The 17,941-nt window shown below is 34.7% G+C and overlaps 1 protein-coding gene across 2 annotated transcripts in view; it reads right to left on the reverse strand.

Annotated features, from left to right (window-relative positions):
* Window positions 1-17,941, reverse strand: part of LOC143244804 (tetraspanin-11-like) — a 67,158-nt gene that overhangs the window by 37,164 nt on the left and 12,053 nt on the right. The gene's annotated exons all lie outside the window — the stretch shown is intronic.

Raw genomic sequence — 17,941 nt, forward strand, 5'->3', positions numbered from 1 at the left:
TCAATTTCGATATCACTTTCCCACATGTTAGTTTGTGAAGAGAAGATTCCCACAGAGAGTATGATTCCAATTTTGATCTTGTTAAAATATTTCGTTCATTTGATTATTCACGAATTTATCCTTTTGATTCAACTCTGGAATCAATTTGCTATTTTAAATTAGCAAATCAAAATAATGGTAACTGAAGAAGCAGTAACAATCAACTTATTTTATGCCTTCCCGTCACTGTATCCATTGGCTCAGAAACTCATTTATTTTAATAATTTTTTTACCACAGTTGGGACAGAGCGAATATTTTCAGCTACACGTCACACCTTAAGCCCAAATAAATGTGTCCGATATATCACTATAGCTACATTGAAGTTCATTCGACGTTTGGCATAACCAGTTCCTAAGAAAAAAACCACACTAAACGTGTGATCATTAAACCTCAAGTGTCGAACTTAGATGCACGTGCACTTAATTTGTCACAGCACCTGTTAGGATTCTACTTAACACTTATTGTTTGACAACGATGTGTTTAGAGATACATGGGGAAACTTGTTAACTTTTGTTTTCCTAATTATTTTATTTTCTCCTGTACTCTTGTTAGGAATAGTGACGTCAGCTGGAGTTTTTGATCCTGTACTTTACTTACCCAAAGCTCAAAGGCTTGTCCTTGTGATAGAAATTGATATCCAAACAGCTAGTCGTGACATAGTTCAGTTTTATGGCAATTGTGCGTTGTGTGTTTTGTGGTTTGAAAATAATAAATCAATTTTCTTTATTTTTAAACAACTCAGTGAGATTTTGTATTCAGAAAACACAGTGGCGCATGATACCATTCAACTGGCACAAAAAGTCATTTGTGAAGGTCAAATAAAATATACATGTTTAAAGGGCAAAATGTCGAGACATTCCATTCAGTAAGCGGGTATTAGTAATGGTTAATCATCCAACGAATAAGATTATACATTATCTTTTTTTGCATGTAAGTGGTCTCAGAGAGATCATGGATTTTTCATGGTAATGATTTTGAATCTCTTGCCTGTAAAGCCTCGTCCTTTTGGAAAATAAACACGAAAACGTGTAGATAAAGTGTTGCCATTGGTTGGGTACTGTATTAGTGGGTGATGTTATTAGAAGATCAAAACATCAAGGAAAAACCTCAGAATTTAGAACAGAAGTGAAAGTCTGATGTTAAATGGGCTGGAAAAATGTTAGAGTTGGAAGTGCGAGGAAAACTTGGGTCAGAGCACAAATACAAAAAATGAAACAGACATTTAACGATATTTTTGGACAAATCTGTATTCTTCACCCACAGTTCTCTAAGAATGACGAATCTAAATCAGACTTGTTTGTTGTATTCCCCATGTTGATTATTGTCCAGGAGGAAACGTTTCTCTGGATCTATAGAATATTTATCGAAGGAAGCAGATTAATATACATGGCTAACAACTACTTGTGTGTCAAAGTAAAGATACTTTGAAAGAATGGATGGCAAGTGGTTATTATAACCGGCTTGCAGACCCTTATAAATTACTCCATTCTTTCATCAATCTATTTTTATTTGAATGGTACTCATCTGACCTTGTCTGACTGTCTGAACTTCCGTCAGTTATGCCTCTTTTGAGAGAACGTTAGGTCACTCGAAAAGTGCTGAGAATTTTTACTTCTCAAGCACGAGACAAGTTAGTGTTAATTGGATGTTTACATTAGATTTGTGCTATCAAGAATGTTCTAGTTTGAATGGGGTTGCGCCCTCAACTGATACAGCGGTAAGTTTGAAGGCTTATAACGCTAATAAACGAGTTTTGATACTTTTGGTAGTCACAGCACAGATGACCAGTTCTGCAACTTCGTGCTTGACAAAAAACAAACAACTAAATGAGGCTAGGTGATTAGAGCGCACGATTTGCAATTTACTGGTCGCATGTTCGAATACCGGTTACAACAAACATGGTCGCTCTTTCAGCAGTGAGGGCACTATTCTTGGTAAAAGAATAACCCAAGAGTTGGCGGTAGGTAATGATAACCAGTTGCTTTCTCTTTAGACTTACACTGCTAAATGAGGGACAGCTAGCGAAGGTAGCCCTCGTGTAGCTTTGTGCGAAATTCAAAACAAACTTTACTCTCCAATGTAGTCGTGATAATCTAAAGCCAAGAGTGTATCTGTTAGAACTTACTATCACTGTAAATAAGGTAAAGTGATTTAAGGACACATTCATGTACCAAGCTAAGGAAAGTCAAAATATGATACCGTTAACAACATTTTTAAACGTTTCAGATTACCTTGAAAAACCAGCGATATTAGCCTCACTAACGCATTTTTGGGTTAGTTGTCTAACCAGCTTGGTGACTGGATTAGTCAAATTTCCATTTTAGAGAACACTGGCTGGAGCTATAGGTATTATTTTCATGTTAGTTTTTATCAACATGATTGAAATCAGTCGGTATCAAAATACTGTTACTGATTTACGATGGTTTTGTTCATTCACACTTATTTTTTTAGTGATTGGCTCTCAACAATTTTATGACATTTTGAGAAAATAAACCCCTATTCTACACAAAAATAAAAGAACATTTCCTTAATAAGCTTTTCCATATTCTTCTTGTTATGAATTCAAATTTAGTCCTCGTCAACCTGAACATGTATGTGTTGATCGAGATTACTAGAAATATTTTGATTCTTGTGGACTGAATTTGGCCCACCATAAATATTAAACTGGTCACTTTGTTTTCCCCCTCAGGATTTTGACAATGAAAGTCACTTAAAGTTCTCGCCACTTTTGAAGTGACATAAAACCAATCAGAGGTGGATGACAATATCAAGGACATTATCTTGATGTAGAAGAACAGCTTTACACTAAATTCTGTTAACAGGCATCATGTCTAAATCATTACATATTAACGTGAAATAAGTTGGATTTTTTTCAGGAACATCTTGGCTGCATTTAATAGAGAACGTTTAAAATAACTCCGACTACCGGATATCCCGTCCGTCAAGTTACTAAAAATACACACCATGCACAAGCCAGATATGATATCTAGGAGGCTAAAAAATGTGGTGCAAGGGGCTAAGAGCCAGCAGTTAACTGGACAATTAATATTCAAAATTCAGAGGCCAAACAAATATTGCGTCATTGGCTAAATACGAAACAGGATTATGCTAATGTCATTACTACTGTTAAATTCCACTTTGCCTTGTTTCAAGGTACTCAACTGAACATTACTGTGTGGGGGCAAAGCTCAACAGTAACGATTTTGGTGGTTCACTTACCATGAAACACGTCTATAATTTATTGTGAAAACTAAGAAGTAAAAGACAAACGAAAATATCGACGAAGACTACGACATAATAAATCAGTTATCGTCCCATGCACCTAGAAATGGCTCGGAAATAATTATCGAAACTTATAACGCTGAAAACAGGGTTTGGATCCCGCGATGGGTGCAGCACAGGTAGATCATTGTGTATCTATGTGTTAAACAACAACGAACGAACAAACAAATCCTTCCTATGCGAGATTCTCGATACACTAACATTTTGTTTCATGTACAGTGTGGAAGTGTACAACTGACCATGTAATAACCAGAATAAATATTAACCGAAATTAATTACCTATATTAATTCTAGTCTTTAAATAGTCCAATCAACGTTCTTATTCCAATACAAGTACTAAAACGTGTGTGGATTCATATGAATTTAATTACGTCTTGTTTTAAAATGAGACATTGTTGTAGTTTTAAGTTCTCACAATTAAGTATTTTTCATCGCAAAGGAAAGATTCTAAAATTGCCATGACTTATAAACCAGTGTTTTAGGTCAAGTGGTCTGTTACAAGTTTTTTTTTTTTTTAATTGACTTAAAGGTTTCAGAGACATTACGTCTATTACATGGAATACTATTTAGACCTTTCATATCATTAAAGGGCTCGGCATATTATTAAAAAAGTTTTCTTCTTTATTTGATTTTAATGGTTAGGTTTGTTGTTGTTTTTTCACTGATATACGAGCTTTAGATATTTAATATGATAAGTTATGCACAAATAATAACAGTAGGTTACAGACACATTGTATTCCATTGACCCCTGCTAAACTGATTCACGTTCGTAACCGTATTAAAAGAAGTTCCATTTGCAAAACTTTAATTACCTGTAATAGCCGAAAACTTTATTGTCAAAATAGTGAAGTCCATAATAAATGTTTATATATTTTTTTGAAGAACGGTAACTACATACGTACTGTCTGAGCATGCGCAGAGAAAACACAGATTCATCATATCATGATGTAAACTGTTTACTATTTTAAAATAAGAATCAGGATTAAAGCAACAAATATAAAAATGCAAAACGATTTTTATGACTTTGAAAACAAAAGAACGGTTATTAACAAGGTCATAAAAAAAAGGCTGAGTTGTTCCGATTTTTATAAATGTGAAAATTAATTCGTGATAACATAATGAAACATATGGTATAAAGAAGATGTGGTGTGAATTTCGCACAAAGCTACTCGAGAGCTAACTGCGCTAGCGGTCCCTAATTTTGCAGTGTAAGACTAGAGGGAAGGCAGCTAGTCATCACCCACCACCGCCAACTCTTGGGCTACCCTTTTACCAACGAATAGTGGGATTGACTGTAACGTTATAACGCCCCCCACGGCTGAAAGGGCGAGCATGTTTGGTGTGACAGGGATTCGAATCCTCGACCCTCGGATTATGAGTCGAGTTCCTCAACCACCTGGCCATGCCAGGCCTACAAAGAAGAAATAATTAGGGCGATGTAAGAGGTAACGATTTTTTATTTATTTTGATCATAAATAATATATAAATATACACTAATTACAGTTGCTCGTAAAAAGAAGTAATAAATTTAAAAGTGAAACATAACAGTAATTGTATTGACGCAGACTATGTTGAAGTCGTACACAATTTCATCGTAAATACGAAGAAAACTCAGTCACTCTGTCCCCCTGCTGTTGCTATTGTTCAGGAAAATCGACAGATATAAATTATAACAGCTTTCAGAAGCTACGAATACCTATTAATTAGTTCAGAACAGCAGGAGATTCATATATACTTGTGATGTTTCTATATATGTTCATAATTCTATACCTGTGTTACGTTCGCTATATTTATCGAACAGGGTATGTCACTGACCTGAATCATGACAGAAACCTATACCTAAAAAGTGCACCGTGCATATTATATCCCTGTCTCAGGTTCTCCATTGTGTCACAATACCTTCGTTGTCTGTTTACATCATGATTTCACTTTGGTAATACCATGTTTTGATTCCTGTAGCCGTTTTTATATTTCACACATCATTTACACTTCACGTTATCGTGAACAAATCAAAAACAGTTTATTCTGGAAACAAACAAACAAACATGAAAACACGTTTCAAAACAAGGTAACGATTTAAGGAGTTAAATTTGCATTCATTCACATTTAAATGGCGAGATATAATCTCCAAACTTTCTATAAGCTCTTATATAGGCTTAAACGATAACAAACACAAAAATCACGTGATTCTCTTCATGGAAACAATGATCATACATTCAAATAAAAAGTTGTTATTCATTGCATATAGCAAGGAAGATTACCTTATTTCTAGCGTGTTTACTGATGGATGATAGTGATTTTGCCAGAAAATTTATTTTATTTTACTTTCAATACAAATAAAAAATATTATATTTTAAATGTACAAATACAGCTTGTAATACAGGAATCCCCGGTGGCTTAGCGGTAAGCTGGAGGGTTTATAATATTAACAAACGGGACTGATACCAGCGATGGGCACAACTTCGATATTCCATTGTGTAGTTTGTGCTCAAAATCAATAAAACAGAATAAAGGTTCTGTCATAGACCCAAAATAGCTCAACATTAGTTTCTTTGACTGAAAAGCAAGTGTCGATTCACCATTTATTGGTTAGTTTAGTATCACGCTTTCTTGCGGCTAATGTTTAAAAATTTATACAGTAAAGATAATTTAGTTACCCAATTCTTCTTAATAATTAGAATAGTGGTGCTAAAGACACACGTACAATACAAAATGTTATGCAGTCTTGGCCAAATGTTTGCATATTGTTCTATATGAATTATGTATGTAATTGTAATCGCGTAATTGTTATTGAGCAAATACCAGAGTATTAACAGAGAGGCCCGGCATGGCCAGGTGGGTTAAAGCGTGCGACTCGTAATCTGAAAGTCGCGAGTTCGCATCCCCGTCGCATCAAACATGCTATCCTTTTCAGCCGTGGGGGCGTTATAATGTTACAGTCAATCCCACTATTCGTTAGTAAAAGAGTAGCCCAAGAGTTGGCGGTGAGTAGTGATGAGTAACTGCCTTCCCTCTAGTCTAACACTGCAAAATTAGGGACGGCTAGAGCAGTGTAGCTTTGCGCGAAATTAAAAAACAAACAATTAACAGAGAAGGTATCGTATGATCGGACAAATATGTAAGAATTATTATTCTGATTTGTATAAGTTGTTTCGAACATTTGTTCTCAAAACACACATACACACCTTTTATGTATAAAAGGGTATGTTTTTGGTATAATCTCTATAGAAACACATCAGCACCTTGTTCAGACAGTCTTACTGTGCTTGATGTAGTTTGCCTCATATCGCGCCCAAAGTTTTAGAGCGTCAAATTGTTCGATTGTCCAAAAATGGTATGAAGCAAACATATGTTGCCACAAGAACAGAAAACCTTCAGTATACTGTATCCTAACTCCTGAAATGTCATAATTATTGGGAAATTTTATCTTAAAAAATCTGCTTGTAGATGCTGAAAAACTACTGCCCGATATAACCGTGTTTTAATCGTGTTAACACATGAAGGTTGAAAGAGGTCTTAAAACACCTTACGACAGGAATGGCATGAACACATTCCAGGATGTCAAGAAGACCAGTAATAAGAGACTGATCAAACAACATTATTTTGCAAGAAGAGCTATTTGCAAATCGATATTAACCACAGTTCACCGCCATCACAGAGTTATTTGAGCAAGAAAGCATGTCAGCTTACACTTATAACACTTGTGACATGTCAACATTTGAGAGTTTTGTTAAAATTGATGGTAGGTAGCATTCGTGTTCTGTTGTGTGTGTGTGTTCTCTTTTAGCAAACCCATATCATGCTATTTTCTGCGTCCACCGAGGGGAATCGAACCCTTAATTTTAGCGTTGTAAATCCGAAGACTTACCGCTGTCCCAGAGGGGGACAGTTCTGTTGTGAAATGCTGAAAACACATCTTTCTGTAGTAGTCTAATAAAATTGTTTGCTGTTTTGATAAATCATTTGTGATTTTTATATAACCTGTCTCATTATACAAATTACATATGTAGATATTTCTTATAACACATACTTTTCAGTTTGACAGAACTAAGTGTATCCATATTTTATCTTTCTAATAACGACTTTATTTGTTATAAAAATGCACACATTTCGACCAAGACTACATACAAAAATCATTATAACCCAAGTGCTTCTAGAAGTTACCCTTTTTTTAAAAAATCGAACGTACAAGTTGTTGGTACATTTGTAAGCAGTACCTCAATCATTGCATGGAGACTGAACAAGACATCTCCTGGCTTTGTTTTAAAAGCATAGTTTCGCCTGTTTTGTGATTGCTTTAATTTGCAATTTAATTTGGCATCAAAGAAGTGCATCATTGTAAACGTTTAACAAAAATAAAACTAATAATCAAAAATATAAAAAGTTATACAACTCGTACAATCAAGATACCTTGGAAATAAAAACGAACCAGAAAGTATTCAATATAGATATTTTAAAATTGGATAAGATTCAATATAATATTTTTAATGCTGCACTTATTTGTAAGTTAAGTGGATGCACGATTAATTTATAAAATGTTTTCGAATGGTTAAAAAACGTCATTAATTAAGACAACGAACCTAATTATAAGTTTAGATTTATTGTGAAAATTGTGACAAAACCCGCAATATCATCGGCTTTCTCTGAAGGTTTTATTTTATGACATAACATCCTCCTAGTTAGACCGGTATATGAAATTAGCCATATGAGATATTTTTCTGACTTACGTAGGCAGTTTGTTCTAGTCAGAAGTTAATCGTAAAAACAATGCTGTGTAGATAATTTCCTATTCAAGCTGATAAAAAGTTTAATTATTCGGAAGATTAATTACCGAGTTAAATCTGCTCAGCGGCATAGGAAATGTTCATACACGTGTGGAAATACACGTATTAATTAATAGTCTACACACACCACGGCATGGCCAGGTAGTGAAGGAGCTCAACTCGCAATCTGAGGGTCGTGGGTTCGAATCCCCGTTACATAAAACAGGATTGTCCTCTCAGTCAAGGGGCGTTATAAAGTGATGGTGAATCCTACTATTCGTTGATAAAAGAGTAGCCCAAGAGTTAGCGATGGGCTGTGATGACTAGTTGCCTTCCTTCTCGTCTTACATAGTTAAATTAGGGACAGCTAATGCAGATAGCCCTCGTGTAGCTTTTCGCGAAATTCAATACAAACAAACTGATGAATCCTTTAGTTCCTGTTTATTCCAACGAGTGACACTCTATCAGTTATTGCAAGGTATTGTCCTGTTGCATGAATGAAGAAATATTAAAGTAGTTGTAATGGATTTTATCCCTAAAACTATTGTTCATAGCAGCTACTCTATGATCTAATACTATTTAATCACTAAGTCTACAGTAGTAGTCCTATGGTGTCGAATAAACTCTAACATTACCTTATGGTATTATTTAAAGACTAAGTCTACAAGAGATACCTTATAGTCATATAAGAAATAATTAGTCAATCTTATTAAAAAGTGTTCCTAAACATTATTTGCTAGTTTCCTTAATTCTTGAAATAGTTTTTTTTATTATTTTTGATTTCCTGCTTACAACGTAAGTGGTTGTATTTAAATGCTATTACTATCATGTGATAAACTAGTTTTGTGTTAATCAAGTTGTAACAGATTTACTGTTATAGGTTTATTTTAGTACATGCAATTGTTTCTGTATAGATTTCTTTTTTGCATCTGACGTATATTGTTGGCTGTGTATTGCACAAGTCCCGCCTGTTCTCTAAATTTGTAGAAGATTCTCGATCGTAATAATCTACAATGTACTAGGTGTGTATGTAATACTAGTAATTGACAGTATTTTTCCCAAGTGAACTTTAGAGAACGTCTTTTAGAAAGTTTATAAATCGACGTCCCAAAAAACAGAAAAATATTATTGGTCAGCTACAGTCAGTTTGTGTTATAGACATTGGAAGCTATGATTATGATTAATGCTTATTAATCGGAAAACTACAGAATTTAACCAGGAACGTTTATAGATTTCAAACATCACAAACCGTTCAACGTCAGTGAATTAATTTTGGACGTTTGCATTTCTACGAAAGCATTAAATATCACCTTCGGTAAGAAGTGAGATTGTACCCGGTGTGAGGCTAGCCAAGAAAAGACATCGCTAACTTAGGCGAAGTGTAACAAAACCAACTCAGAATTGATTTGTTCATTGTGGACCTTGGCCATCAATAAAATATTCAATTCTAGACCGGATAGAAGACTCAAGATTGTCGTAAATTTGTAAAATTGTTGTATATAAACCACCATTTGTAATAATTATTAGTAATAACCTTTATTATAAATTGTATTATTTTTGTTTGTATATTAAAACATATATTGGTGTTAAAGAAAGAAAATTGTGTATCAATCTTTTCTTGCAAATATCATAAATTTGATATATATTAACACTTATTTGACTTCTAAACTGAAATTCAAATTTCTGGTTATTTAAAATTTTAATATATAATATACGTAATAAAATAAATCATAGACTCGTCAGAAATAAATTATAATACATGACAAAGTTAACAAAAAATTAACTAAAATAATTCTACAATTGTTCTAGAAATAAGAAGTGTCCTTGGTTTTTAAAACATTATTTTCTTTAGTAAATAAAATTGGTTAGTTATCAAAGCCAAAACTTAAAGTTACAAGTTTGTTTATTTCAGAAATTATAACGACTACATCTATTCCTTCTTTTCATGGACAGAACAAGTCACATTACGTTCAGAGGAGATACCAATCATTTCAGACATATTTAACTGAACATGATCAGAATTTAAGATTACAATCCGATAATCGTATAGTATACAATGTATTACTCAGTGAAATATGAGCGACCAATAAAAGGAAGAAAAATACACGATTTGTATTTCAAGTGTACAAACTTATTCGTATTACTTCTGTGTATTATGATTTAAGACCAGCCTAAAACATAATTTTTTCTTCACTGTAGAGTTACCTAGGGTGATTTTACAGAAAATCTCTGGACTTAAGTAACTAAATGTTGGGTTTTGATACCCGTGGTAGGTACAGGATAAATAACCTATTATAGTTTTATTACACAAAGCAAACACTCATAATTTCACTATACCTCATGACTGTATGTACTTTCACAGATTAAATAAAATATACTATTTTCTTCGTTGTTACTGTCTCGTGAACGGTGTTATAGCTATTACCGAGGTATAAAATACAAAATATTTAATATATGTTAAAATTTAATACAAGCACCCTATAAGACATTTTCACGAAGATTAAAAAAACTAATAATTATATACCGTAAACCTAAAAGAGACTGGTTTTAGTGTGAAACATTTCACACTTCAGACAACTATATGTAAACTTACAGCAACTTAATATTAGTCAGGTATCATAGCGCCTAGTTTCCTTGACATAGGACTGATTTAGATAAAATGCTATGTTTTATTTCAGCCAGCAACCAGTTCTTACCTTACAGGTTAACCCTCTGTTTCATTGCACCACTGCCCTAATTCTAGGAAAAAAGCAAATTACTCTAACACAAAGAAAAAAAAACGGCATTTATCATTAAAGCTTTAGCTCCAATTTATTGTCCACGAAAGTTATATATTTTAATTAAGAATGACAACTACCTAAAATGTCGTGGAAAAGTTTCGTTAATACATGGTTCGATGGTAAGTAATTTCTAATAAAACCATAGTTTCTAATAACGGTAACTTTCAAGCCGACTCATCACATCGGTAAATGTTTTATTATTATCATTTAGAAAATGAAAGAAGTGGGTTATTAATTTAGCTGTACTTCAAAGCAGTTGTTTTACTTTATAATTAACTACCAACTCAGATAAATAAATAATATTACTTGCCTTTTAGTCTGCACAAACGTTTCTTCAACAAGTTATTCTCAGGCATAAAATACATGTATATTTTTCACTTTAAGATACATCATGAAGGTTTTTAATATTTATACGCCCCTGATTAAACAACATATTACTTTCGATTTAAAACTTTGGCCAATTTATAATGCTTTAAAAGCTTCACTACCTGGATTTATCAATGACCCCTCAGTATCTGTAAGCCGTAATAGCTGCATAAAACAAATCAAGCAGATAAAAGTCACCTCATAATTGGTCGTAAGTGCTGCTAACTAGCTGTCTTCCTTCTAGTATATCACTTCACAATTAGGGACAGCTATGCACAGACAACCCTTTGTGTCTAGTTTTGTATTAACATCCAAACAATACAAACAATACTTTTATTAAAGTCCCTCGCCGGTACAGCTGTAAGTCTACAGATTTACAACGCTGGAAAAAAACAGGGGTTCGTTTCCCCTCGGTGAACTCAGCAGATAGCCCAATGCGGTTTTGCTATAAGAAAACACAAACACAACATACTTTTATTAAGAGTATACTTGCGCTAATTAAACACATATTTTCTGTGCTCCCTGATTTGTCCTTCGAGAAGATCAAGGCAGGTGTTTTTGATGGACCACAGATTCGTGCACTTGTGCGTGATCAAGAATTTGCCAAAAGATGAACGACAAGGAAAGGACTGCATGGCTTTCATTTGTGGCGGTGATGGCAAACCTTCTCGTTAATAAAAAGCTGACAACTATGAAACCCTTGTAGCGAATATGTTGTCAGCTTTTCGCGATCTTGATGTAACATGAGTGTCAAACTCCATTACCTGTACAGTCATCTTGATAGATTCCCTGAGAACCCAGGAGCTGTAAGTGACGAGCAAGGCGAGCGGTTCCATCAGGACCTCAAGACCATGGAAGAGCGTTACCAAGGGAGATGGGACAAACATATGATGGCAGATTACTGCTGGAGCATTAAACGAGAATGCCCTGAGACAGTCCACAAACGCAAGAGCTACAAGCGGAAATTCATGCCTGAGTAGACTGCAATTGAGCTTTGCCTCAATTTGTTTGTTGTTAAAAGCACGAAGCTACACAAGGAATGACGAAATTTTGAGATTTTCTCTGTGCTTCTTCCGTCGTAAGTATCTGAACCTTCAAACAAATGTTTAGTGTTATAAGCCACCCGACTTTCCGGCGAGGTATTGGGGAGCTTCGTTAATTGTATCATAATTTGGTGTACCTAATTAATTAATTAATAATGATTAATTCATGAATAGTAATTCAATAACAGAAACTATAACGAGTCGAATAATAATGTTTATAGTTGTCTCTAGGGTATAGACTTTGAAAAAAAACAACATACGTTAAATAATTAACTCCATAACTAAAGAAAATGCCTAATGCAAGTAGTAAGAAGGGTTTTTACATAAGGCATTAAAACAATAGCTCATGCAGTGCGTTTGTTTGTTTTTGAATTTCGCGCAAAGCTACACGAGGGCTATTTGCGTTAGCCGTCGCTAATTTAACAGTGTAAGACTAAAGATAAGGCTGCTAGTCATCATCACCAACCGCCAACTCTTGGGCTACTCTTTTACAAACGAATAGTGCAATTGAACATAACTTTATAACACCCTCGCAGCTGAAAGGGCGATCATGTATGGTGTGAAGGGGATTCGAACCTACGATCTTCATATTACGAGTCGAGCGCCCTAACCACCTGGCCATGCCTGGCCGTCCCTTTCTTAATGGTACCACTATCAAAGAAAGGTTGTGCATCAGAAACAAATAAGGAATATTAGCGGTATTTGTACATTTACTAACCATAACCCCCATCAAATAGGCTTTAAGGCTTAGGTGCTCGGCTAGAGAAACTGTTACTTATGGGAAACAAAATAAAGATCAATATTCACAGTGATATTTTTTTCTATCTTTCGTCTACTTTCATAACAAGCTGCCAGTTTTGTACCAGATGACAGCAAAACTCGAAAAACCCTATCAAACGCTTAACAAATTGCCACTAGAAACATTAAATGTCTTTCGGTGGGTAAACACTAAAGTCACAGGTGGGCTAAGGCGTTCGACTCCTAATCTGAGAGTCGCGGATTCGAATTCTCGTCAACCAAACATGCTTGCCCTTTCAGGCTTAGGGGCGTTATAATGTGACTGTCGATCGTTGGTAAAATAGTAGCCCAAGATTTGGCGGTGGGTGGTTGCCTTCCCTCTTGTTTTACACTGCTAAATTAGGGACGGCTAGCGCAGATAGCCCTCGTGTAGCTTTGCGCGAAATTCAAAAATCAAACAAAGGCAGACTTATAACACTTAAAATCCCATGTGAAAAACCTCGGGATGGAGAAAACAGACATTCATTGAGTAGTTTTGTGCTTGTATTAAGAAACATTAACCATGGCACACAGATTTACCACCTACCTATCGCAAATGGGATGTAAGAATTTCCCTATATGATATTACTAACGACAGATACCTAGCCGTACGAGGTAAAGAGCACCACTTATCTACAAGCGTGAAGTGTGTTCAGCAACATATCATGGATTATACTTAGGCCTTTTCGACAAAACAAGTAGCAAAAGAATTTTCCTACAAAATTCGATTCAAAGCGAATAAGTCCCCCACTGGATTTACAACACTAAAATCAGGAGATCGATTCCCCTCGGTGAACTCAGCAGATAACCCGATGTGGGTTTGCTATAAGAAAACACACACACACACACACAAACACGCAGAAGTCAACATCGTATCTTTTGTTCTAACATTTTGAGAACAAGATCATATCTTAAGTAACTATCATTTGTTCTAAGAAGTTAATGTCAACATCACATCTCAGATGATTGCCTTGTGTTCTTCTAACAACTAAAGATGAACATTAGATCTTAAGTGACGGATATTTTTAAAAACGAAGGAAATAAAACAAATAATATTTAGTACGTCACAGATCTAAGCCAACTTGTTCAAAGGGCCCGATGTGGCTAGATGGTTAGGGTGTTTGAGGAGCAACCTGAGGGTTGTGGGTTCTACATCCCGTTACACCAAACATGCTAGCCCTTTCAGCCTTGGGAGCGTTTTAGGGTGACAGTCAATCCCACTATTCATTCGTAAAAGAATGGTCCAAGAGATGGCGATAGTTGCTGATGAGTAGCTGTCTTCCTTCTAGTCTTACACTGCTAAATTAGAAATGGCTAGCGCAGATAACCCTCGTATACATTTGTGCAAAATTAAAAAACAAACAAATTTCTTTATCACTAAATACTGTTAATCTTTTAAGAAGAATGTCTATTTTCAAAACTAATGAGTACGTTCAACATGGTAACAATGTCTCATTAAAAGATAATATTTCAAACTTAACCACTAACTTCACTGCCTTCTTTAAGTTCAACAGTATTCACAGCTGTCACAGTGTTTTGTAACCAATTTTTCTAAAGTTTACTAAGAGTCGTTACATGAAATGACGTTTTCCTAGTAGTCACCAAACCACATTACTATAACGTACAGCACTTTCCTTTTTAAGCAGAACTTATTCCTCCAATCTGTAATACGTTAATTCATTCTTCTTGTATTTAATACAACATTCCCATACAGCAAATAACAACCTATTTCCTGAGCACCGAGTGATTCACAACCAGTGCTGTTTGAATTTTCGTCATTTTTGTCGCGAGAATCACGTACGGATATAACACCAAGAAATACTGAGTACGAGAAAGGAAATGGTTTCAGAAATACGTGAAAGGAGGAGATCCAAGTTTCGAAACAATAAGTCTGCCAACTAGTAATACTTATTACAATTATAAACCAATAAAAAATTACTAAAGTATTTGTCGCCTTAAGGGAGGTCTGTCACCCTAAACAGGTTGTTTCATGGTCATTACTGTAGACGGGTAGTCTTATAATATTTAACCTATTTTCACCAAGTAATTAGTTGTTTGTTTGTTTTTTGTAACTACAACTTTCAAGCTATTTTAAGAGTTTACCGACGTTATGTTGAATATCTCAAAACCAAAAGATGTTCAAGCTGTTCTATTCTGGTGTTAGTAGAAAATTCAAATAATATTTTCATTCGAGTTAAAATGTTCATAAAGTGTGTTCACTTCTTGAGTAAACTAAGACACCTGCGAGTGAAGTCTGAGTCCACGTTCTTAGATTTATGTAGTTACACATACCAAACTATTCTGAACGCTAAACAGTTCCTTGAAGAATTAATTGGTCAGCGGAAGTACAGAGATTTCGGTCCCGTACACGTATACGTGCATGATAAAAATACAAATTTATCAACAATTACATGATATCACAAGGCGTTGATTGCAGTATCTATATTAATTTATTTATATCAATTATATTCGCACGATTCATGATATAATCATATGTAATTATAATAGCAGTGATGTTATGCATATTATTGTAAAACAATGAGCTGTGTCTCTCTCGGAGACAGAAAGTAAGGTACTGTTTACAATAAAGTGAGAATATGTTCGTATTGTCAGCATGAAATAAGTTACTGCTACTTAAAGAAAGTCTGATTATTCTGTAACGGTTCTTCTATTAGTGACGAGGAACGGTCACGACTTCGTGCATTTCTAGGTTACAGGGACGGTCTATTGCATTCTGACTACTCAAACGTTCTATCTAAAATCTCTGTGCAAAGCTGAGTGACAAGCTAGTGTCGCTAACTTGTATTAAATCTTTATGTTAGGCTGCAGACAGGTTAAAGTTGTATCTGATGAACAGTGTATGTTGCTCTGCAGCTTCTGACGATATGACCTGGAATGTCGGTCTTTATGTCTGCCTACGTGGTTTATATATATATATATATATACACACACACACACACACACATATATATACAGGTGGTATATAATATAATGAGGTTAATGCTTACTTAATTCGCCTAATAATTCAAACGTCAACAAAATTCAATTCTTCTGCAGATATTAAATTGCAGTAATTGCAATAATAATAAATAACGAAAGCCCAGTGGACAAGGGTAGAATAAAATATTTTCAGATGACTGATTAATGTACAGACAAATAATGTCTTTTACGCGATTGGTTATTACATAAAGGGAAGAAAACTTCTTAATGTTCGATCTGTTAGTTTGTTTTTGTTTAAAACTATCGATAGACTAGCTATTTGCGTTGTGTCCATAGCGAGGAATCTAACTCTGAATCTTAGCGTTACGAGTCTTCAAGGCTTAGTGCTGAGTCAAATATAATTTGATCTTTTTTTTTTTTTTTTTTTTTGCTTTTATCACACGACAGACAAAAACTAAGCTATGCTTAGCATAAACAACCGTATTTTACTACTTTATGAAAACGTTAAACTCACAGCAACACAGCTCACTTCTAAATGACCCGGTTTTATATGCGTGCAACAGGGCTTTAATTGCAGTAATAGCATCGAGAAACAAAAGTGAAACCTAAGAAGTCACATTTAGCCCTGTAAAACCAATACAACTGTTTTTGTTACGTTATGCAACACAATTATTTCAAGAAACTGCTGCAGTTGTTAATTGTAAGCATTTACTGTCTTACACCACATAACAGCAAGAATATACATTTTGGGGTAGATAGAGCTAATTGAAATCCCTTTTCAAGCTTAATATTACTGAAGTAATTAAGACAAACACTTGTTTGTTTGTTTTTGAAATTTCGTACAACTACTGGTCACTTTATAGTTTGGTAGACTCGAGGGCTATCTGTGCTAGCCGTCCCTAATTTAGTAGTGTAGGACTAGGGGGAAGGCAGCTGGTCATCACCACCCATCGCCAACTCTTGGGCTACTCTTTTACCAGCGAATAGTGAGATTGACCGTTACATTATAACGCCCCCAGTTTGAAAGGGCCAGCATGTTTGGCGCGACGGGGATGCAAACCCGCGACCCTCGGATTACGAGTCGCACGTCTTAACACCCTTGGCCATGCGGGGAAATTAAGACAAACGAATTTATAAAAGCATTGGAAACTTTTTAGCACAGTAAAGTACTTTGTTTCTTTATCATTAATATGTTTTTCTTTAAATCTCACTCTTAAATTTGCTTTGTGGATAAAAACGTGAATTTAACGGTTGTTTTTAAATTAAGCACAAAGCTACACGATGGGCTATCTGCGGTCTTTTCACCACAAGTATAAAAACCCGGTTTTTAACAGTGTGAATCCTCATACATAACACTGTGTCACTAGGGGGCGCGTAAATGTATCTTGTTTACTATGCATGAAAATAACACTTTCGTTTCATTATTATTTTAGACTGGTTTCTGCTTATGTCTCAACAAAGCCTAGAGAATGAAGAGCTAAAAATAAGAACAAGACAAGAGTAGTTCATTACAAGTTTTAACTTCAACTTTAAACGATACTTTAATCACATGGTAAATAAGCTACATCGATTATAAAGTATAACAGTCCTGGACCTAACACGTAAACTAGTTTCAATAAGAAACACACATAAAAAAGAAGGACCTATAGAGAATAAATCGAAATTTAACTGTGATGAGAAAATCCTGAACAATTCGGTACCTAACCATAAAAGAGTATGCTAGTTTTATATTACTGTTTCTAGATTCCCTTTCAGTTTTGTACATTAGAACGTCTTTCAACATTCTGTACAATTTTTCATATAGAAAGGAGATATGACATTTAGTAACGATATGTCACGAACACATAAGTTTATAGAAGCTTTAAAATTTCTTTAAACATACGCATAGTAAACACTAACTTATTATACCTTATACAAATAAACTATATTAACTTTAAAATAATATGTGCA

Source organism: Tachypleus tridentatus, chromosome 1 (genome assembly GCF_004210375.1).
Source record: "Tachypleus tridentatus isolate NWPU-2018 chromosome 1, ASM421037v1, whole genome shotgun sequence".
Taxonomy (NCBI): Eukaryota; Metazoa; Arthropoda; class Merostomata; order Xiphosura; family Limulidae; genus Tachypleus; species Tachypleus tridentatus.